General features: G+C 42.8%; 1 protein-coding gene and 1 long non-coding RNA gene across 3 annotated transcripts in view; one reads left to right on the top strand and one right to left on the bottom strand.

The window, feature by feature from the left end:
- Nucleotides 1-22,190, top strand: part of LOC137465857 (aryl hydrocarbon receptor-like) — a gene marked incomplete at its 3' end in the record, with an annotated part of 116,268 nt that overhangs the window by 76,318 nt on the left and 17,760 nt on the right. The window lies entirely within an intron of this gene.
- On the bottom strand, nucleotides 1,414-4,350 carry LOC137465850 (uncharacterized). Of its 2 annotated transcripts, XR_010994856.1 has the most exons (5): nucleotides 4,302-4,348; nucleotides 3,879-3,930; nucleotides 2,762-2,927; nucleotides 1,888-2,370; nucleotides 1,414-1,530 (listed from the first exon to the last, which is right to left on the bottom strand). It is a non-coding gene; the product is annotated as an uncharacterized lncRNA (long non-coding RNA). The 2 variants fall into 2 exon arrangements; XR_010994855.1 differs by lacking the exon at nucleotides 1,414-1,530 and having other exon boundaries at nucleotides 1,933-2,370; nucleotides 4,302-4,350.

Genomic DNA, 22,190 nt, shown 5'->3' with positions numbered 1-22,190 from the left:
CCCTTCCCCCAGCCAGTCATCAGCCCCGACACCTCTGTGCTTTCAAAGGATGTCAGAAGCGAAGGGCTCCCTACCCTTACTCACCTACACCTTCAGAGTGGCTTTCTGCACTCGTTGCTTCTGTGGGAATTGTCAAAATCAGAGAGTTTTAGGGAAGCTACAAAAAGCAGACCTCAGAGACAACAAAACTACAATTAGAGCTAAGCAATAGCCGTAAGATTTATCACCAGAAAAATTATATAAGAAGTAGAAAAACAAAGACAAATAGAACAATAGTCTGTATATTAACACTTGTCTAGAATAACTTCCTAAGCTACAGAAAAGTACATCTAGCAAGATATTAAGAAGTTCCAAGCTTAACAATAGAGCTCTGTGCATTGTGTTTTAAAGCTTACAAACAAGTATTACATTCAAAATAAGGAAACACTCTTTTAACAAAAAATGCATGTACTTCTAGTAGTTAGATACAACTACTATCAATATGCTTTTGTTTTGTGTGATTAGTCAAAAAACTTTTGAAGTAAGTTGTAACATTAAGTTCTTTGTATGCTACCAAAAATGTAGACTACTACTGTCTTCCCATTGTCATAACCATGTCATAAGACTAATGCTAAAAAAGAAACTTAACACGCGTTCCACAGCAATCCCATCCCATTCATAATTTATACATAAACCCCCAACCAACAATAGCTTCCAGCATGTAAAGGCCAATCTGCAGCAGCTGTAGCTGCAGAATGCACATCATGTTAGAAGCCAACTCTTGAGTGTCTGGACAGGAGATACAGTTCTTCATCTTTCCCTTCTGAAGAGAGACACATCTTTCTGACATCCCATCACTGCATACTCACTTCACTTTATTGGAGCCTTTGTTTGCTGAAAGCTGAAATTATTTTGTTGGGATTTTTTGTCTCATTCCTTTTTCTTCCTGGGAGTATCCCCCTTGTCTTCCCTCTAGCAGCAAGAATAACAACAGGGAAAAAAATTCACTCAGGTCTTGGAAGTTCACCTAAAGTACAGACCAGTACAGCTCAGTTTGATCGATTCTGGTTGAAAACAGAAAAAAACAGCACACTGGAACTCCCTCTAGAGGAGAAGCATCACGGCTCTACTGCCAACCTATGAAGGGGAAACTCCACACGGGTTTTTCAAACACCACCTTGGTCATTGTCCAAACCCACTTCCTCTAGCCCCTCTCACCTTCTTTTTGGGGGACTCCTCAGGACTCCTCATGGCTTTCCTCTTCACGTCTGCCTCCCTTGCAGGCGAGAACAACTTCTTCTCCCCAGGAGGCAAGGGCACCTTCCCTTTGTGCAAATCCCCAGGCCTGTGGCCACTGGGCATGAAGGCATCATACTCCTGAGCATGTCTCAGGAGACTGGGCTCCAAAAAGCCTTTGGTGTTGACCTGGTGGGAGCCCTTTCTCTTCTCAGAGGCCTTGTGAAGTGCTGGCTTCAGGCCTTTTTTGTCGGTGGCTTTTGGCTTCACTGTTTTCTTGACTTGGGGCTGGTTCTTGCAAGACTGGTCTGTGACCTGCAAAAGACCAGCCTCACTCTCTACCTTCCAGACTCTCTTGGATTCGTCATGTACCTGGGACATACTTGGCCTTTTGATACCTAGAGTATTCTTGGGCAAGGCCTCCTTGGTGTGCACAGGAGGCTTCAGAAAGCTGGGCTTGGATGTAACATCAGATTCGTGGGCAGGCTTGGCCACTTGGCCACAAATCTGGGCAGGAACCTTGGGCACGTGGGCAAAGCTCTTGTCAGGCTCCTCGTGCTTCCTGTTCTCAGAGGGTTTTTGCACTCCCAGTTTCAGGCCTTTTCAGAAAGCAGGTTTTGGTTTCTCTGCTTCTTGGACTAACAGCTTGTCTTTGGAGGACTGGTCTCTGACCTCCAACGGACCAGGCTCACTCTCCAGCTTCAGGACTTTCTTGGATTTGTCATGCTCCAGGGGCTCGCTGGGCCTTTTGATACCCACAATCTTCCTGGGCAAGGCCTCCTTGGTGTGCACAAGAGGCTTTAGAGAGCTGGGTGTGCTCATACCATGAGATTCCTGAGGAGCCTTTGTCACTTGGCCATAGGTCTTGTGAAAATGCTCGGTCATTTGGCCAGAGGTCTTGTGAGTGTCCTCAGCCACTTGGGCAAAGGTCTTGTGGACATCCATGGCCACTTGGCCACAGCTCTTGTAAGAAGGCTCCCTTGCCTTGGACTGGTGCTGGCAGGAATTGCTGCTGATGCCCTGCTCCTGCTTCACACCCTCCTCACGTCCATGCCCATGGGCAATTTCCATGGGACCCTCTCTTTGTACTGCTCCTCACTTTATCTGGGTCATTAGGTTGTCAAGCTGCCACTTTTTAGAAGCTGATGGCTCAGGCTGCCAACAAAAGAGAAAAGAAGGATTCAAGACTGATGCCTTTTTGGCTCTTTCTGTCCTAGCACAGCTCCCCAGAGCCCAGAGACTCTTGCCCAGAAGTCTGGCCTTTGGCCTGTGAAGAACTGACTCTAAACTAACAGGCCACAGGCACTAACTTGCTCCTTGAGCACCATGGATGCACGTGTGATGAATAAAATTCATAAACCAGTCAGTGGCAAATGCCTAAGCCTTCACTGGAGTGAGAGGGGTCTTGCAAATCAGTATTTCCAGGACAAACCGGGCAGAATTTGGTAACGGAGGAGAAGTACAACATCTGCGTCCTTCCTAAGACACCAGCCCTGCAGTGGGCAAGGGGCTGTGGAAGCAGCCTCTCCATGGTCTCTCAATTCACCTCACATGCGGGCAGGTCCAGCCCCCTTGGAAGGTTATCCTGCTCACTGTCACAGGAGCTGGTCTCTCTGTCACAGACTGAGGAGCTGTGGCAGTCCCTGGTGCTCTCTGACTCCGAGCTGCTGGGCTGTGCTGGTGCCATCCTCTTGTGCTGGAACTGGAGAGCTCTGCCAGGCCACCAGAAGACAAAATTAGGAAGCAGCAGGGGGGAAGGTTACTTACTTATTCCACTGACATGGCAGCATTCAAAACTAAAACTGAGCCCTGTGTTTGGGCACTGGGAGCAGAGGGGAGAAGGCCAGAGGAATACATTGCCGTGCTCAAAATACCAAGCACCAGAATAAAAAAAAGCTTGGAAATTATCAAACCTTCCACTCACACCCATTCAGACAAACATACACAATTCCCATAGGTTATAGAAATGTTGTCTTTATCCCACTCTACAACTAGCTATATTCTTAGCATATAAAGTGAGGTTTTTAGACCGTCCATGTGAAATACTATATTTCTTTGTGTTTCTTTTTAAATAAAATACCTCCAACACTTTTTTGAAAACTTCTACTTGGGCAATGGAAGAAAGTTTTACAACGAAATAACTTTAAAATGTCATCAGTAGATCTACACAGTTTAGGTAGCTGTAGCTTTACTTGTCCTGCCTGGCATCAAAACCATATCCAGGAATGATCAGATTCAGCTGGTATCCCTTAGCATTTCTACCAGCTTAATCTATTGTCAGTAGGTTGAGGAGTTCAAAGTGTGACAAGATGTTAAGCATCACAGATTAAAAGAAGACAAAAACCTCAGTCTGGTACACAAAGACTGAGGTTTTTTCTCTTCGCTTTTATTCTGTTTTGGTTTGAATCGCAGTCATTGTCACCATGACATGGTTGATGCACTCGGCCTTGCTGCGTTAACGATAGGACTTGATGATCTTCAAGGTCTTTTCAGACCTAAACAATTTAGTGAGACCTTCATAAAACAATAACGTTTCTGTTGGTGAAAATTCCCTGCAATGAAGTTTTCTGAGAAGAATCTGACTGATAAGCCAAATTTTTGTACATTCCAGGTTCTTTTAAGTACCTGCCCAGCAGAGATGAGGACAGAGTCTGGTTACTTACGCTGCTCTTGGCTGAGAACTCGGCAAGGTTTCTGAAGCTGTCCCAGCCTGCTCTGGAAAGCAAAAATTAAAAAGTTGCATTTATATGCCTCCCTTGTCACGTATTTTACCCTGTGGTCTGTCAGCACCAGATGAGAGAGTCACTTTTTTCTAGGGAAGGGTATGCCACCAAGATTGTTCATCACTCCAGGTGGGAGTTTCCTAACTAAATACTGCTGGTCCTCTGCTGAACAGCTACCTTAAGGTCTAGGTAATGATTGGTTACAGTTTCTTAAGCCATTCCTAAATTCATCCCTGTTCAGCAAAGCAGAGGAAACCACGCTGCTGAATCAGTGTAAGCATTCTATGGTCTCTGCCACAAATAACATTAAAAAATTACCTGTCAGCACACAAAGAACTGTGTTTTCTTTGCATTTCTACTTACTCTGCTTCTGTGCTGCAGATCCATCAGGTTGAGATTCCTAGAATAAAAGGACAAAGTAGCTTAGCATGTAGCTAAACAACACAGCTACTGACACCAAGACTGTGTTAACGGCACGTTACGGGCATGTGCACTTTTGAATAAATATTTCTAAAGCATTCCAAGAGCTGCCAAAACTCTGAGCTGGATTTCTGCTAAGCAGAAAGATCTCTTGTATTTAATCAGAAGCCCTGGCATAAATGGGCTGGGTCACCTTTGTTGCCGATGGAAATTTGGAAGTCTCTGCTCTAGCTGGCGTCTGAAGAGGTGACAGTGAGCTGCTCATTTCCTGGAAAGAGAGGGAGAGAAGCAGCTCTCAAAATGTATTTTTGTCCCCACTCATTTCGTTAACGTATGCAAAACATAAGCAAGCACAGAGATCTTCTATTTAAGAGCACTTACCCTCAAAATGTCTTCAATCATTGGCACATCAGAGGGCTTCTTTGCCTGAAACAAGAACAAGGGAAACAGAAGGGGTTTGTTTGGGTTTTTTACTAATCGGCAAGAACTCAGCAAACCTTCGCTTACCAACAGCTCTGTAAATGCATTGCAAATGTACTAAGAATATAATTAAAGTAAGGATGAAAAGCCTATCTAAAGGGGAGTTAATAATGGAGACCAGGCATGGAGAGAGCTGAACCCAGCAATGTCAACTCCTCCTCTGAGGTGTCTGTCTTCCCTTTGGAATCTGGCAGTCAGGGAGCACTGTTTCCATTTCCACTCCTACTTCTCTTTGTTACTATTACTATTTTTATTTATTATTAATATTATCACTATTATTATTATTACCATCGTTATCATATCCTTATTATCACTATTTTTAATAAGGTATGTTCTTGTAGTCTGCTCCCTTTATGGAACTGCATTTTCCTTAAGATGCTGTTGAAGCAGTTGAGCCTTGCCTGCAAAGGCACAGGCTGCCTCTGCATGTAAGAGTTGTGCATAAAGCCTCAGGAGTTAAAAAAAAACCAGTTAGAAATAAGAGTTCCCAATTCTCCTAAGACAGTTCACAAGTGACAAGAATATTTGTCATTCACACAAATAAAATCAGACTCTTTCTTGTAAAAAAAAAAAAAAAAACAAAAACACCTGGGTATGATGGAACCCCACACAAGGTGCAGTTTCTGCTTGGTTTCTTACTCTCAACACTGTTTATGGTCAAGGAACTTAGGCTGGCCTCCAGGCAGGCTCCTTCTGCCAAGACTGAAGTTCTGCTCAGCAGAGAGATCTCTTGTAATTTATCAGAAGCCCTGGCCAAAATGGGCAGGGTTACCTTTGCCTGCAATGGAAATTCGGAAGTCTCTGTTCTAGCAGGTGTCCGAAAAAGTGGCAGGAGAGATGACAGAGGGCTGCTCGTTTCCTGGAAAGAGAAGGAGAGAAGAAGCTCACAGGAGTTTTGCTGATGGACACAGAGGCAGTTTCACCCTTCCCAGAGTCAGAGGGATCCACCTCCCCATGGATTTGTACTGGCTTTCCCATGGAGATCTGGTATTGAAGAGCACCCACCTCCAGTATTCCTTCAGTGGACTGCTCATACATGTGCACGATGGGCTGAAACAAGAAAGAGGGAAGCACTGTGAGTTTGTTTGGGTATTTTACTCCTTGATACCAAACAAGCATGCGCTCAGCAAACATTTGCTGACCAACAGCTCTAGAAATGTCTTTCAAGTCCATTCATAATGAAATGCTAATAAGGAATAACAGTTCCATCTGAAGGAACAGAGACCAGGCAGAGCAAGAGCTGAAACCACCAGTCACCTCCTGCAAGATCAATGTCTGGCTTCTCTGGCAGTCAGGAAACACCGTTTCCATTGCTGACTTTTATTGAATATGGTTAAGAAAGTCTGTTTCTGCAGTGTGCTCCCTTCATTGAAAATCAATTTCCTTTAGTTGCTATTGCAGCAGCGAAGCTTGGCCTGCACAGGCACAGGCTGTCTCTGCATGTGAAAGAGTTGAGCAAAATGTGTCATTAGTTAAGAAAAAACAGTTAGAAATAAAAGTTCCCAATCCTAGAGAAATTCCCAGTTCAGTTCTAGAGAAGGAGGAATATTTGTCATTCACCCAAATAAAATCAGACTCATTTTTCTGAAAGATAAAAAAAAAAAAAACAAAAACAAAAAACAGAACAACTTTGACCAAAATGCAACCCTTGCAAGGTGCAGTTGTTATTTGGCTTCCAGTGCAGAACAGTCAGGTAACTTGGGCTGTCTCCAGGCTGGATCCTCCTGCCAAGATCGAGCTTTTGCTTGGCAAAGCACTTGACCATCATCACTTGGGCTCCTGGAAAGACATCCTACTATCCTACTACTTATTACACACAACATTTGAACACAGAAAAAGGTTCAGGCCTTCAGGCACAGGAGCTTTTCTGAAGGACTAAAGCAGAGAGCACAAACTTCAAACTAAGCCCAGCTAATGGACCGGCTCTGCAAGGTTGCTTTGATTCTGGCCAGGATTTGATTCTGGCACAAGGAAACCACCCACACATGGAGCTCGTGCAAGATAGAGCAGACTCTTCATCTGTTTTCAGCCAACTTCAAGGCAGGTGTCCTCATTCTACCTGAGAATAGAAATGCTCTGGAGTTGTCCACAAATTCTGTTTCTTGGCTCCAGACTTTGCAAACTGCAGGGGAACACAGTTTGACTTGCCCTTTTTTTTTTTTTTTTTTTTGTTTGGATGGGATTTTTTTGACGCTCCTTTTTAAACACACTTCAAGGAAGATGCCACATTCCTGTTCCTTTCTGCACGCTGACACTCCCTAATTGGGCCCTGCCAGGAAGTCTGCCAGTGCAGGCAGTACAAGGCTCTCTGTTGGGGTTGAGGGATTCTTAAAGACCGGAACAAGAAGGTTGGCTTTACAAACAGCTTTGCTCAGGTGCTGGGAGAAGAGGTAAAAGCTGGCACAGAAGGACAAGAGATACATCGGAGCTTCACGTGTGCTGTATTTTTAAGGCAACTCACAGTTAATTTGGAAAGATGCCTTAAAGAGACTGGGGTGACACAGGAGAGTGAAGGTTCTGCTTTGAGGAAGAGAGGACAGAGCTGTTCAGTGTCGCTGGGAAGGCAAAGCGAGGCCCTGCATGGTTATCCCCTGTGGGTTAAGTCACTCTGCACAGCATCTGCTTAGCTATTCAGGCTGGAAGCCTCAAGTTTTCCATGCTGCCAGGAAAAGAAGCCATCAATACGGAATTCCCAGCTGCAGGTTGACACATGCCTTAGACATCGAATGAGCCAAAGTCCTGGCCTGGAAGAAATGGCTGTGCTCTGTGTCAAATCATCCTTGGTGCAGCATCAGCTGAGCCAAGGCAGAGCAGCTGGAGAGCACGTGTGCAGTGAGTAGGGACCAAAACACGGGAAAAGTGGGTGCTGAAAGAGGTGAGCGGACCGTCCCATGCCCAGCAGAGTTAGGCAAGAAGTGCAGCCTCACCCCTGAGCCTTCTCCCTGGGTTTAACTTCATTTCCTGCTCTTCTGATGCTGCAGTCCATGAGCTGGGATTCACTACTTGGTGTGTTCTTGGAAACTTTGCGAAGCTGGCTAAAAATGATGGAAATGAGCAGTGGTGAAACAAGGTTGGGAGCTATTTGGGGCTGCTTCTTGCTGCCAGAATTCCCAGGTCATCCTGATTTCAGATGATCAGAAATCTGCTAGGCCACTGTTATTGAATGTGAAAGTCTCTGCCAATTCAAACTCCCTCTTATTTGGAGCCGCTCAGCTTTGGCAGTGATGTCTAGTTGAGACGTTGGCATGAATGGCAGGATATAGGCAAGCTTTTAAGAAATGCCTAGGTTATATGTACACCATGATCATGAATTTGCTTCTCTGGTCCAGAGCATCAGAAGATTCATTCCAAACTGAGAGGAAAAATGTGGTGCTGCCAGCACTGCCGGCCATGACTGCTGCACAACGTGCACCAAATTTGACCACGACGACCCAAAAGAGACCCAGAACTGCGACTGATGACCTGGACCTGCCTGCCATGGATAACCCTGCCATGAGCCAGTGTCTTGGTTTGAAAAGACAGGAGTCTGTGAAGGAAGGCAAAAGCCTCCTGTGAAAAGGAAAAGGTAAACCCCCTCCTTCCGAATTATCACAATTTCAGAATTAAAAGGGCTCTCAGGCAAAGATATGAGAATGGGAATAACAGTTTTTTACTAGGAAGGAAAAAAACTAAATAACAATGCAATTTAGCACAAGCAAAAAAAAAAAACAAAAAAAAACAAAAACCACTGGCAGAGTGAGAAAAAAACCTGACACCCTGAGAAGTCAGGGTGTTGATAGTAGTCCAGCCAGATGGTGGCAGCTCCTCCCGGAGCGGCAATCTGCAGAAGGGTGTAGGTCCTTTCTGAAGATGCGGCGAAGGAGCAGCTGGGCCTGGTTCCTGATTCCTCTGGGAAATCCAGCGAAGAAGGCTGTCTGTTGCCTCAGAAATGCTTGTTTTATGGTGGCAGGGATGCTTGGCTCCTCCCTCTGGGTGGAGCATCTCACAATGGGATGATGTAACAAGTCTTACCAGCCACAGTGAGTAATTCAATAGCCCATTAACAGGAGATTATCTTCCTGGCAGTGTCATTGTTCTTGAAAGAGATAAGAAAAACTGCCTAACTCCCGACAGATGGCAAAATAGAATACATGCTTATTTTACAAGCCAGGACAGCCAGGATCCTTTGTTTGCCAAGCACAGGAAAGTGGAGGAAGACCACAAGGAGCAATCCCAGGGCATCAACACTGGTACCCAGGAGAGCTGGTGGGAGGATTCCTGCAACCCAGGCGTGCTGTGGGATTCACTTCAGAAGCATCCTCTCAGATAAGTGACCATTTCTGACTGTAGGCAACTGCAGTGTGTTTATAAAAAGGAGTGTGTTTATAAAAAGAAATTTTGATTTATTTATAAATAACTGTGGGTGTGGCTGCAACCTGGGCCTCGGGTTTTATAGCATGCTGACAAAATTGTTGCATTTATGGGTTAAAAAAATCAGATTTTACTGGCTGTTTTTAAAAATTTGGCTCTTTACTGACAGCTGGAGGTATGGGGTCGAGGATGTTTGGGGGGGCGGGGGCAGGGCTATATGTTAGGCCAGACTGTGCACACTGATTAGCTGTCTTCTAATTGCTTGCTTTTTCCTGATAATTTTCCTGCTTCCAGTCCTCACTGCACTCTCAGCCATTGAACAAGGAAACCTGCTGCTGAATTTTTCTGTGCTTGGGAAAAGTTTAATGATACAAAGCACTGTGAGCTGCCAGGTGAGAAGCCAAGGTTCCATTTCGATTATTGGAGGGAGTGCTAGGAAAGAAGGCAAGAGCGGGAGAGCCCGTTGCATAGACTATGCCTGGGAGAAATGAACATTTTCTCTGGAAATTTAGGAAAGCCTGGCTTTGGAATTGCTTTAGGCATCTCTCTCTGACCAGCTTTCTCTCTGTGGTTTTTCAGGGATCTGCAGGGGATGAGAAGAATTGACTTCTCTGCCACATAAGGACAAGACAAGACAAGAGAAGAAGACCTGAAGTTAGAACAGTAAGTGTTTGTTTTACAGCCCTGCCTGTAGTTACTGAAGACACCAGACAGGGCTGGCCCTGTAGCCACCCCGGCTTCTGCTTCCTCCTGAGCACTTCTTTTGGGAGCAAAGGGAGAGGGAGGGATGGGGGAGAGCTGCCCTGTCAGGGCAGCACCTGCTAAGTAGCTTGGCTACAGCTGAACAGCACTTGAATTTTTGACTCCTTGCTGGGCCTTTGATCAGTATTGGCCAAAAGGATTTCCTAGAGCTGCTGATACGTTTTTGATTGTACAGCTTAATCATTACAATTTTCTGGGTAATTGCCTAAGTGTAGCTGTTTTCCTGCAGTTAATTCCATTTTTCCCTGAAAATGGAGTATTTGTGTGTGGAGACAATTCTTGTCAGAATGGAAAAGCTATTACTATTTAAAGCCGGAAATAATTAAAGGAATATGAGCAGGCATTGTCTTTACTTCCAAGTGTTGCAATAGAAGAGCATTGTTAAGAGTTTATACTCATGTTCATTGTGTTCATCATTATCTTTTATTAAATGTTGAGGGTTGTCTCGTTACAGCCATTGCAATATGATGAAAAAAGCCGCGTCTGTGATTTAAAAACAATGGCAATGTGCTGTGGCTGAGGAGTTGGGATATAGTCTTACTCTTTAAAACCGCGTGTGTTTTTTTGGTATGGTGGGTTTTGGTTTGGCTTTTGTTTTTTTTTTTCTCCTTTAAGAATCAGTGGAAAGCCTAGCAGCCGTTCTCCACTTGGTGCTTGAGCACCTGAAACCTTTTAGAGCAAACCCAGTCAAAGTTTCCAGCGTATTGTAAACACTCCCTAACCCTCGCTCGAGGGGCCACAACGTGGAGCATGAACAGAGGGCTCCGAAATATGGTAGCTTTGTTTAATAGTCTCACTTAAAAGCAAAAATGAAGTGTTCTATTAACTATTTACAGCCTTTCGTTTTCTTTCCCCCTCTTTCTCTGGAGACCTACTGGCATTAATGAAATATGTCTTGAAAGGAAGGCTCCAGTTGTAGAAAAAAATGTAATAGTTGATTTTTAATCCTTGGCTCTGGGACTGTTACGTCCCTCAAGATGGTTATAGAGATATCACATGACATCTTTTTAGTGATAACAACTGTGAAACTGGTTTGATATGGCACACAGCTTATGAAATTGAAAGTATTGCCTTGTGAGGTAAAGAGCGTTGCTGTGTCATGCTGTAGCACTTCATTAATTGCTGTAAATTGCTATTCTCATAATTCATGTAGTTAAGGACTATCACAATTACATTGACTAAATGAAAATACAAATAAACAACACTAATGGCAGAATTGTTTCCTTGTAACTCCAAAGGCTTCCCTCTCACATTGGTGTATGTTTCAGATTTCTTATTTCTTTTCTCATTTTGAGGTTATACAATGCCCAAAACATTGATGAAATGAGAAAAGCTTTCAGATGGCTAAAAAAGTTGTACAGATGATTGAATTTGATTACTGATTGTTAAAAAGCATGAAATGTTTCAGGCCGTCACCTCCTTTGAGTCACTTAGAAACCATCTACAAAACAGTACAAGGAAAAACTCTGTTCCTTGTTGTTGCGTGATGATTGTGATCTCTCTACTTCAATTACATTTGATATTCTTAATTTTTCTTTTGCTTTTTATGTACTTTGTACAACTTTCCTTCAGCTTCAGCAACAATACAACCAACCTTCATGGAGGAGTTGAATCTGATCATTCAAACAGTACTTTTAAGGAAAAGAAAATTGTGACACAATCCATGTCCTCTTGGAAAGAAGAAAGGAATGAGCCAAGTAGACACTCATGGTTCCCCAGAATTAAATATCTTAATTATCTACTACAACATTAATATTATTACTCTGAATCCTGAACTAACCAATTATTTTAACCATATAATTAGTTACCTTAAGTCAGTAGAATGACAAGATGAATTCTGAGCCCTTGTACCTCCTTAACAGTCTTAATCCTGGCAGCTCATCCTCAGCATCTTTGGTTTGCCAACCACTATTGGCTCTGCCACTCTTCACACAGCCTGGGCTGTGCTTTGTTAGTGTTAAGTGATTCTCCTTGCCTGGCTCTGTCCTGTGCCTGGTGATTTCTCACATAGTTTGTCCTTGGATGGTTTATTTTATCCACCCCCAGCTCTCAGTGCCACAGCGCCGTTCTCTGATCTCCCTCTTTGCCTTCCCTGCTCCTCTTCTTTGGGTACCTCGTGAATGTCTTTGCTGTCTGTGCTGGCTTTCAGGGCCACCTTTTAACTACAGACTTGTCTCCCCTTTTCTAAGCCATTAGCTGCACCTGTCTCTCTAATTCTCCCCTCCGTGTTGTCCTCGCTGAGGTTTAGCCGTGGTCTCAGCATGGGAAAGCCGTGACTGTTTAATCTCTGTTCTAATCCTCCTCCCTTGATAACTGAGGCCCTGTGCTCTCTCCTATATGTGGTGGATCTAAATCTTGGAGACAGTCTCTGCAGTCTGGAGCAAAATTGCCAAGTTTTCCTTTCCAGCCACATGTACAGCACTTACCCAGCCTTCTAACCCACATCACATTCATCATTTGGCAGTTGCTCTTTTATTCTGTTTGCACAGCACCTAGCACAACAGTGCCCTGTCATTTTTGTAATGAGAAATAGTTATAATAATTATTAGTGTGTTTAACCAATGCCTGCCTAATTTGTGAGCCATTCATTTTGAATCTAATGCGTTATTCTTATTTCAGTGGGATACTGCACACGTGGAGTATTATTTGCTCCGAACTCATTAATGGCTTTAAGGAGTGATTTAATTTGTTAATGTTTTCTCGTGATTTGTTTAAAACATAAGTTTATAGTTTAAAACAATAACTGTATTGTAAATATCTTCCATTGTTGGAGCTTACTTGAAGGAATGCAGACCAGCTTTTTGATGTTAAACATCTCAAATTATGCAAACTGAAAACAGCTTATGAGTGGATTTGTGCTTTTTCTCACAAAGACAAACTCATCTTATTCTTAAAACTGGGGAACACTTTATATTTATTTCTTGCCTTTCTATTTTTGGCTTTATTTCTTTGAAATGGTGAAACAAGTTAGAATGCTTTCTAACAAGTCCCAGATATTAAAGTGCCCAGGGACAGGATAGGGATGATGTTTTGAAGGCAATAAGTATTTCGGCTTCACATTTCAGTCTTTCTTCTTCGCTCCTTGGAGCTGGCTTTGGTTTAGTTATCATTCCGCTTGAATGACTTTGCAGTGTCTCTCCTCCTCTCCACACCAAAAAGGAGTGTTCTGCACATCTTCCATATGTTTGGGGCTGGCATGGTAGGAGAGCCCTGGTTGTTCCTCGATGTTTGTGGGAATCCCAGCCTGTGCCCAGGGATGCTCCAGCCACAGCTGGGATGGAGTTAGGCCCAAAGCTGAGCTATCACTGTGTGTTAAAAACAGAGCAGAGAAACAAAATAGATTGTTGTGTATTTCACAGATTTGGCATTACTACTGAAGCATTTTTCTGTAACAATTAACCCATTAACCCCTTCTTTTATAGATACGTGGTGTTCTAGGCCTGAATACATTATTTACGTAGTGGAATAGCTGCATGCTAGAAGTTAGGTCAGAGGGGCTGTGGCAGGGAGTGGATTTTACTGGTTGTGGTACTAAAGGTGGTAGCATGGGTCTTGCATTTGGCTATAAATTTAATGAATTAATTAAACTGCTGCAATTTGGTGGAGTCCTGGCAGTACCAGTGCATCTCCATGTGAGGGACTCTCTGGGAACAGGAGCAGGATCATGGGTCTGCTTGAATTTCCCTATGTACAGTCAAGTGCATGTGTCTGTACACCGGATGGGTCCTCATATCTGTAGACACTGAAGATACTAAGGTGAAATTCCTGAATTTTGGTTTGCATGGGAAATTTGGGTATGTTTTGATGCAGGTTGTGTTTTCAGCTACACAGTTTGCTGTGTATTATATAAGAAATTGTGCTCTCCTTTGGAAATGTGTTTATATAGAGGGTTTTTTTAGGGTTTTTTGAATCTCAATTAATTATATGAATGGTGATAACTGTTTTTTTTTTTTCAGCAGGTATTAGTGAGAGTCAATTTTTTATTTCTTGTGACATTAAATGAAAAGGAAGGCTGTGCAGAACCAACAATATCCTCCTTCAGCTGCCTTCCAGCAAGTGAATAGTTTGCAGTTTGGTGGGGAGCAAAGCAATTTTCCCTCAGAAGCAGCAATATTTAGGAAAGAGAGGAAGGAATGGGCAAAGACTTGTGTGAGTACATCAAATCTGAGTACCTAGGATTAGAGTATGTGTAATGTGGGAATGGCAGGGCAGCCTGGCCTTTCCCAGCAGATCTCAGCAGCAGCAGAGGGGCTGCAGGCTCAGCCATGACTCTGCTTTTCCCATACCTCAGCCTTCTCTCAGTCATTTGATTTTGTTGTAAGTAGCTCTGTGGGAAGCAGGGAGTTGGACTCAGTGTGGGTCCCTTCCAACTGGAGATATTCTGGGATTCCTGTTTATCTCCAGGCAGAAACCCAGAGTCATAACAACCTGAGAGAGACTTAGACAAAGGATGGAGCCTCTCCCTCTTGTGGAGTCCATCAGAATTTAAATTTCAGAAGCTCATTCAGTGGCAAAATATATTCCTTGCTCTGCTTCTGTTCTCCAGTACAGCTGGGATTCAGTGGGCTGTGCTGCCAGCAGGTTTTGAAAACCTGGGGGAGAATTTGCCTATTTGTGAATTAAAGCCTGGGGTAAGTTTATAAGAAATCATGAAGAGTTTCACAGCCTACTACCATTTTCCACTGAAAATCTCTCTAAATGACACACAGGGAGCTTGGGTGTGGGTTTACTGCTGGGATGTGAAACTCTGTCCCTGTGCAGCCTTGGGGGTGAGTGTGCTCAGTGTGTGCTGGCACTTCATGTCTCAAGGGTTTTAATTTGTTGATGAGGCTGAGACCCAGCCAGGTGCATCTCCTGCTCCCTGTGCTGTTGGTGAGCCCTTGCTGTTGTTCAGGGCATGGTGGGAGCCCTCCAGGAAGGTGTTGATTCATCCAACATTTGCTGGGACAGCCCAAACTCATTAACCTTTCCCGTTAACCCCTGAATTGCCCTGGGTTTTGTTAGTGCAGTGCTATAAAGTCTCACTGCGTTTAGTTGTTACCTCTTGGAAGACATTTTACAGAGCAAGACAAATATTTATGATTAGGCATGAAGAGGAAGCACGTAAGATATTTGTATTTCTCATGAGTGCACTTCAGGGTGTTGATTTCTGAAACTGAAATTCTGGTCTTCACAGCCAACTTTCCCTGAGATGGTTTGTGCTGTAAGACTCCTCATTCCATTGCCATGTCCTTTATACACTGAAACAAGAGGAATTTGCTGCTTTTTAAGTTGGGGGCCAAGAGTAAATTCACCCTGTTTTTATAATCAGACCAGCTCAGCTTTAGGGGATTTGAGTGATGTAATTGTATTGTACTGGGCCCCACAACTAGTCCAACTGAAAAAAAATAATCTTCAAAGTGAATATTTTAGTGCTTCATGCAAGGCACATTGCTCGGTGTCTTGGGAAAAAAAGTGAAGCTTTTCTTTTATTTGTGAACCGAGGGCCATTGTTGTACAGGTTTTCTAAGCTTCTGTACAAATCTGAACTGCACAAAAAATAGAGTGCTGGCTCCCACATCCTTAAATCCTTAAAAATGAAGGTTTTTTCCTGCTTATAATGAGATGTTGCATTTATTCATGGGATTAAGTCCTTAAAAGAAAGGAAGGTGCATAAAACCACATTCCAAGTAGTTTACATCATAATATTTTGAAATAAAAATATCTTCATGAGGAAGAAGATGCATAAATTTGGAGCCTCACTATGAGCACGAGGCCTGATATCTTGTCCTTTTAAGTTTAGATTTGTTGTGTTTCCATCTGACTGGACCAAAGCTGTTGTCCCAGTGTCCTGTGACACTTGGCAGTGTGAAAGTGTTTGACTAAGCTTCCATTTTCGGTTTTGCTTCCAGTGTGGAGTGGAATTGTTAGATGTGTTTTGCAGGGAGAGAGATTTGTTATCCAGGGCCCATTGCTGAATTATGGATCTTTGGGAGGAGAAGTGGACATTTTCCCCTCTCCGTGGTCTCTCCAAGGTAACAAAATCGGGCGGAGCTCTTTCATATTCTTCTTTCTGAGGCAGATTTTGTGCTGGGAGAGGGGAGTGATGTGCTTGATGCAATTCAGTGTCAAACAGCTGTAAAATAAAAATACCTGTATTCAGCAGCTCCCTGGGATGTGGGCTTTGGGGGATAACTGAGCCAAACAGCAGGAGCAGATGGATAACTGATCCATCAGACAGTTCCTATCACTTTGAGCTCTGGAGGTGTCACTGGTGTGCCCATTCTGAGGAATGGTGGAGGAGGAGTTTTGTACTTGGGATTTGGATCTGTTGGATCCTCTGCAGGAGGAATTTAAATCCTAAATGGCATTTTGCCATTTGAGTTTAGATGGGGAAAGAAATGTTGATTTTGGAAGTGATGTTTATTTGCGGAATACTTTTTATTGTCTCATCAATGAGTGGGGAATGTGATGGCTTAGATTAACACAGATGTGCTTCCCCCTCAAAGGAGTGTGGGAAATGGAATCGATGAGGCTGTGGAAATAAAGCATATCTGGAGGGGTGATGGATGCTCTCTAGCAAATTTGAAGATAATTTGCACAGGTATTCTAAGAACAAAAAAACCAAAACCCCAAAACAATCATCCTCAAAACTGTGGTTCAGGACTTTGTTCCGTTTTCCTCCAGTTTCTGCTGGGGAAAAAGGGAATTTTCCTTCTTCTGTAACGAGAGGAGCAGTCTCCCTATTCCCAGTTATTCCATCAGCTGTGAGTGAGGCACCAATTTTTTTTTTTTTTTTTCCATGAACAAAACCTCTAGAAGTAAACAGCAATGTACTGACTCAGGGCTTGTGGCATTTCTTTGATCTCTTTGCTAATGGAATTACGCGGCTCTCCTGCACTGCAAACGGCCGCTTTGTGAAGATGTAGGATTATGGTCTTTGTCCTGTTGTCAAAGTCTGGTCTGCAAACCACAGAAGAGGATGTGAGTACTGTAACTTTGGGCTTGGCAGCTTCCTGACCTTTCTGAAAGGCTCACTCAGTGCTGCAGCAGCTTCTCCAGGGCTGGCGAGGTGACAGACGAGATGAATTAACTGGGCTTTTCCGTCTCTTACGTGTCAGATTCTTTGTTTTACATGGAAATAATTTCTGTCAAAATGGGAAATTTATCGTGAGGTACTTCCTCTGCCTGCAAAATGAAAATGTCAGCCCCAGGTCTGTTTGAATGTGTCTTCTGTTACAAGCCATGGGTGGAGTCAGCTTTGTCCCTCGATGCCACCATCGTGTTCTCCAGTGTCTGAACACAAAGTCAGGAAGCTCTGCTGACCTGTGGGAGCAGGAACATGTCACAGAAAGTTAATAACAAAGCCAGTAACAAGTTAATACAAGTTAGTAATGTTTGAGGACTCACATCAACATTTCTGAAATATTTATAAGTTACCCGAACTTTTGTCTGTGTTGTGTCAATACAGTGAATGTCTCTGTCTTTTCATGTGTATCTTTTCATATATGTGAATGTACATAAAATATTACAGAAACATTACTTTTGATGTACCATCCAGTCTGAAGAAACCCAGCCTGATTTCTATAGATGTATCAACTTTAATATGTCAAATAGTGCGGGCTGTTGATATGAAATATCTTTGCACAGAGATTTAACATCTGTCATTACTGTAAAGGCTGACTAGACATCACAGCATTATGGCTTTCTGATAGATTAAGAAGGAACCACGTGTCACGCACTGCCCTGCTTTGCTTTTTGATTTATGACAAGCAGGGAATAATCCTGTCCCTTGTCTGAGCAAAGATGGCACTGGGATACTTTTCATGGTTTTTTTTTGTTTTGTTTTGTTTTGTCTTTTTTTTAATCTGGAAAGGCAATCATGCTAAAAAGAGTTTGTTTAAATATTGGGGGGTGTTAAATCTAATTTAATGAAATCTAATTTCTATTTATTTATTGTTACTATTATTCAATCTTATTAATTAGATGAGATTAATAAAAGGGGTTCTACAGTGGGTAGAGAGCCATTGAAAGGAAGAGAGACTTTGAAGGTGGAGGTTTTGTTGTGAGCTGTGGACGCCGTGTTTGGGCGTGTGAAATTCTATCAGAGAAAGCGAAAATAACTCGGGCCTTCCATCGCCTTCTTCAAAGCCCTGCAAAGGGAGGTTGGGCAGAAGCTGGGACAGGAAATTGAAATCTGAATACTATTTTAAACTGATGGGGTGAAAGGCCTCTCTTTTACACCAGCACACTTGTTCTTTTGTTTGATACTTGAACTCTGAAAATTTTCTGTGACTTTCTAGGGAGAAGGAGGAGCAGCTGAGGCGGGTGACGGAGGTACAGAGGCTGCAGGCCCAGCAGGCAGGCGCTGCCCTGGAGGAGTTGAAGCGGCAGGTGGAGCTGAACGCAGAGAAAGACCCTGCTGAAATGAAACAGCCGGTGAGGAGGTCACAATGCCAGCCTTCCTGAAACTCTGGCGCAGTGGGATAGCGGATTCTGATCTTATAATGCCAGAAACATGCTCTGCTTGAGAGTGCTACGTCAAAATCTTTCACAATGTAGTGTCTGCAGCGAGTCAGAAAGGGATGGTGGCGGGTGTTTGATCTTTCTGACAAAGCCAGAATTGTCATTGTTATAAAGATAGCTGCAGTTATGATACCGATTAGGGATTTTTCAGGAGTGAGAGTATAAAGGGTTAGTTTATACACCCTATGGAACAACGCTTGTCATTTCCCACTTACATGTGTCTCTTCCTACTCTTTTCCCAGCGACTCTGTCTTCCATTAATGAGCTCCTGTGATCAGTTTGAGCCCAAATAGGGGCAGAGCCATGGTGGCTGCTGGCAGTCATGTGCAGAGGATGGAAAAATCCACTTTTCTGTCCCTGAAAATCAGGGAGTTTGGTGGCCTAAATTTCTTATGGAGCAAACAGTAGTGAAACCATTCTCCTTGGAGTTTATAAAAGCAGCCCAAGGAGTGAAAGGGAACAAGCAAAAGGTGATCAAAAAGAAGGGGAGAGAAGGGATATTTCCTTACTCCTCCTGTGGTTGAGATCTCCAGGCAGAACTCCAGCTTGTCATTCTGGATTGCAAGTTCCAACCTCACCTACCTTGACCAAACCTCACTGCTGACAGGAGGGTGCTGCAGGCTGGGACTGGAATGGGTGCCTGAGAGTGCTGCCTTAGGGCTGAGGAAACTCCCTTTTTGTTGCTCTCAAAGTTTTTTGAAAATCTTCACTGCTGATATTTTTAAGACCCATGCAGGCAGCAAATAACAGAATTTGGAAATTAAAAAAAAAAAAAAAAGGTGAGAACAAACTTATGAAAACAAGATGTGCAGCAGGCCATACCCACAAGGGCAATACAAGAAATCCCACCACCATTTTAATCTGACATTTTCTGTACTGTGTGACCCTCCTGAAATTTCTTCATGATGACTTAAAATAATACCCTAGTTCTGCTCTAAAAGGGATGTTGTCTAGTTCTAGAAAGGCTAATAATAGTTTCATCCACTTAAAAAAAAAAAACAAAAAACACTTCATCAAAGAAAACCAATCAAAAACATAAGAATGTGTAAAAAAATTTGGAAAACATGGTCAACCATAATTTTAAAATGACAGTAAATTTCTTTCAGAATATTGCTGCATTCTGGGAAATTTTGAAAATCAGTTTTGCTGTACTTCATGAATCAGCCAAAATTTACTCCTTCTTTTCTCTTTACTTCTTTCTCTTTACTACTTGGGTGCTAAAATCTAGAAATACTAAATGATATTGTGCAGTTGAGTTATTCTATTCTCCAGGAGCCAAGGTCCAAGGAAATACATCAGAGGAACACTGCTGAAGCTCTCTCTTCATGGCTTTGGCCTTTCTCATTCCTCTGAATCCACCTACCCTTATATAAATCCCCCAGTACATTGGGACATACTGGAAAATTCTGTGTTTTGTGGTGAGGTGATAGGTATTACTTACAAAACAACTGCAGAAGCCATAGCAACTCTGTCCTTTGATCTGCATTAGGAATACTCGGCTTTAAACCCATTTTTGGTGTGAGATGAAGTTAATTATGGAGATGAGTCGGATGGGGTCATTTTCAGTTGTTGCAATCAATATCTGATTCTTTAGTTTGGCTCTATGATAATATCATTTATTTTGCCATCTGCTTCCTATTTTGTCAAGCTTGTGATTATTAAGAGTCATCTGATGTCCACTGGTGGGTGGGTGGCATGTGTTTAACTGCAAGATCTGCATTTTTTCCAGTAGTAACTAAAACAAAGAGAAATAATACATAGGCTATGTCATGGAACTGTAGATCTGGGGCTTCCTGGGTTTGGCCAACAGTGATCAAGAGCCTTTGTGGCAGTTGTTGGAAACAGATGAACGTGACCTAACGAATAAACTGCAGAAGCCAGTAGATTGAAAGCATCTTTGCACGTGTTTTTACTATTTCACTTTTTAGAACATTTTCATTCTCAAAAAAAACCCCAAAAAGACCTCCTTTGGTGCAGCAACAAGATCTGTTATTTTTCTGGGTTTTATGAACCTGAGTAAAATATGGCCATGGGCATGCAATTTGAGTAAGTTTGGAGCTGGAAGAAAATGATTCCTAAAACATTGATTGCAGTCCCTTTTCTTAAGGGAAGATAGTAGCAGTGAGGTTCAGGAGCTGCTTCCTCACTGTTCTCTTTTTCCACTTTCTATTTGGCCAACTGCTCCTACTCCAGTCCCTTCCTTTCCTGCTGGAGTACTCTGCAATAAAATGCTTTTCCCACTGCGAGTGCTGCCTTTTCTCCTCCTTCCTGCCTGGGGAGTGATGTCCAGGCCAATTGGCACAGACATCTCTTGAACACTGAGCACTCCCTTAGCCCAAGCAGGATTTTGGCTCGTGGTTCAGAAATCCATGGGTTTCTTCTTTTTTTGGAGCAGATGGGCTTGTGGTCCTTCAAACCCCTCCACCTCTTTTCCCTTTTTAGGGACACAGTTTATTCACTGCTTCTCTTGGGATCTAGATCTGAAAGCCACTGATGAGTGTGCACTGCAGCAGAGTTACATATGTATATTTATATACATTTCCTTGGAAACATGCCTGATGTGCAGCTAACAGTTGTGCTTTTGATACAAAAGCCTTTGTCAATTGAGTTGTGAAATTGCTTCCTTGATGCTGCGTGCTGGAATCTGTGGGACTCATTATTCATAGGCGATGACTATCTTCAGAGGACTTCACTGCAGCCCGATTAATTCTCTTTTAAGTTATTTAAAGTTATTTTCTGATTTAATGTAAACTTGCTTTAATTGTGTAGTATATGCTCTGACTCACACATGATTTCCCTTGAATTTCCAAAGGCAGTATATTTTTAGGAGAAATATATTTCAGTCTTAAATATGTCTAGAGAAAATATTTACTTAATTTTGATGGGATATTCAGCACTCTTAAGTGAAAAATGGAGCCAATCTTTTGTAATTAGGGAGTGGCATGACAGTGATCACTATGACCTTGAGTAACTAATAATCCGGTAGAGACTGAATATTCATTTTCACTACGTACAAATGGTGTTGTTATCATTCCCAACATGTGATATTCTCCTCTTTGATGGTTTACAAACAACTGTAGAAATGTCAGAACATTTCAAGCTATGCCTTAAAAAAAAAAAAATTAAATATTCCCTTTCTTTTCCCATGTAGATGGCAGAGGTCGAAGCAGATCTAAGCAGATCAAAATTGCTCTGGGAAAAGCAAGCCAAAGAATTCTCCTGGCAGTTGCATGAGATCGAGAAAAGATATGAACAACAGGGCAGTTGCTTTGCTCCTGCAGGTGGAGGGGAGAAAACACCCCTTCCTGCAGCTGTAGGTCACGGTGTGCTGCTGTCCTTCCTATAAAAGCACCATTTCTAGATATTATATTTATTTATATATATAGAATTTTGTGATGGGGACGGAGGGGGGAGAACCTACACAGAAAATGCTTTTTGTTTCCTCCTCACAATCCTTTGTACCTCCGACTCTTTCAAATTGTTCCCCAGGCTTACAGGTGGCAACACCTATTTTCATAATCACCAGGTTCAATTATTTAATGCATTATCTGTTTCTCTTCTTGTCAAGAAACAGCGGTTTATTCTTTTTATCATTTTTGACACGGGGAATGTTCGTATGAATGCTGGATTTGGCCCACTGAAGGTGATTTTCTTCTTTGTAATGTAATTTCAGGGTTGGGAAATACTCAGGAAACGTTTGGGTGGAGACAAGAAAGTTTTGTTCAGTACTGCTGT

Source organism: Anomalospiza imberbis, unplaced genomic scaffold (assembly GCF_031753505.1).
Source record: "Anomalospiza imberbis isolate Cuckoo-Finch-1a 21T00152 unplaced genomic scaffold, ASM3175350v1 scaffold_115, whole genome shotgun sequence".
NCBI classification, from domain to species: Eukaryota; Metazoa; Chordata; class Aves; order Passeriformes; family Viduidae; genus Anomalospiza; species Anomalospiza imberbis.
The sequence above is the reverse complement of the archived record's forward strand: the minus strand, read 5'-3'. Positions and strand labels throughout refer to the sequence as shown.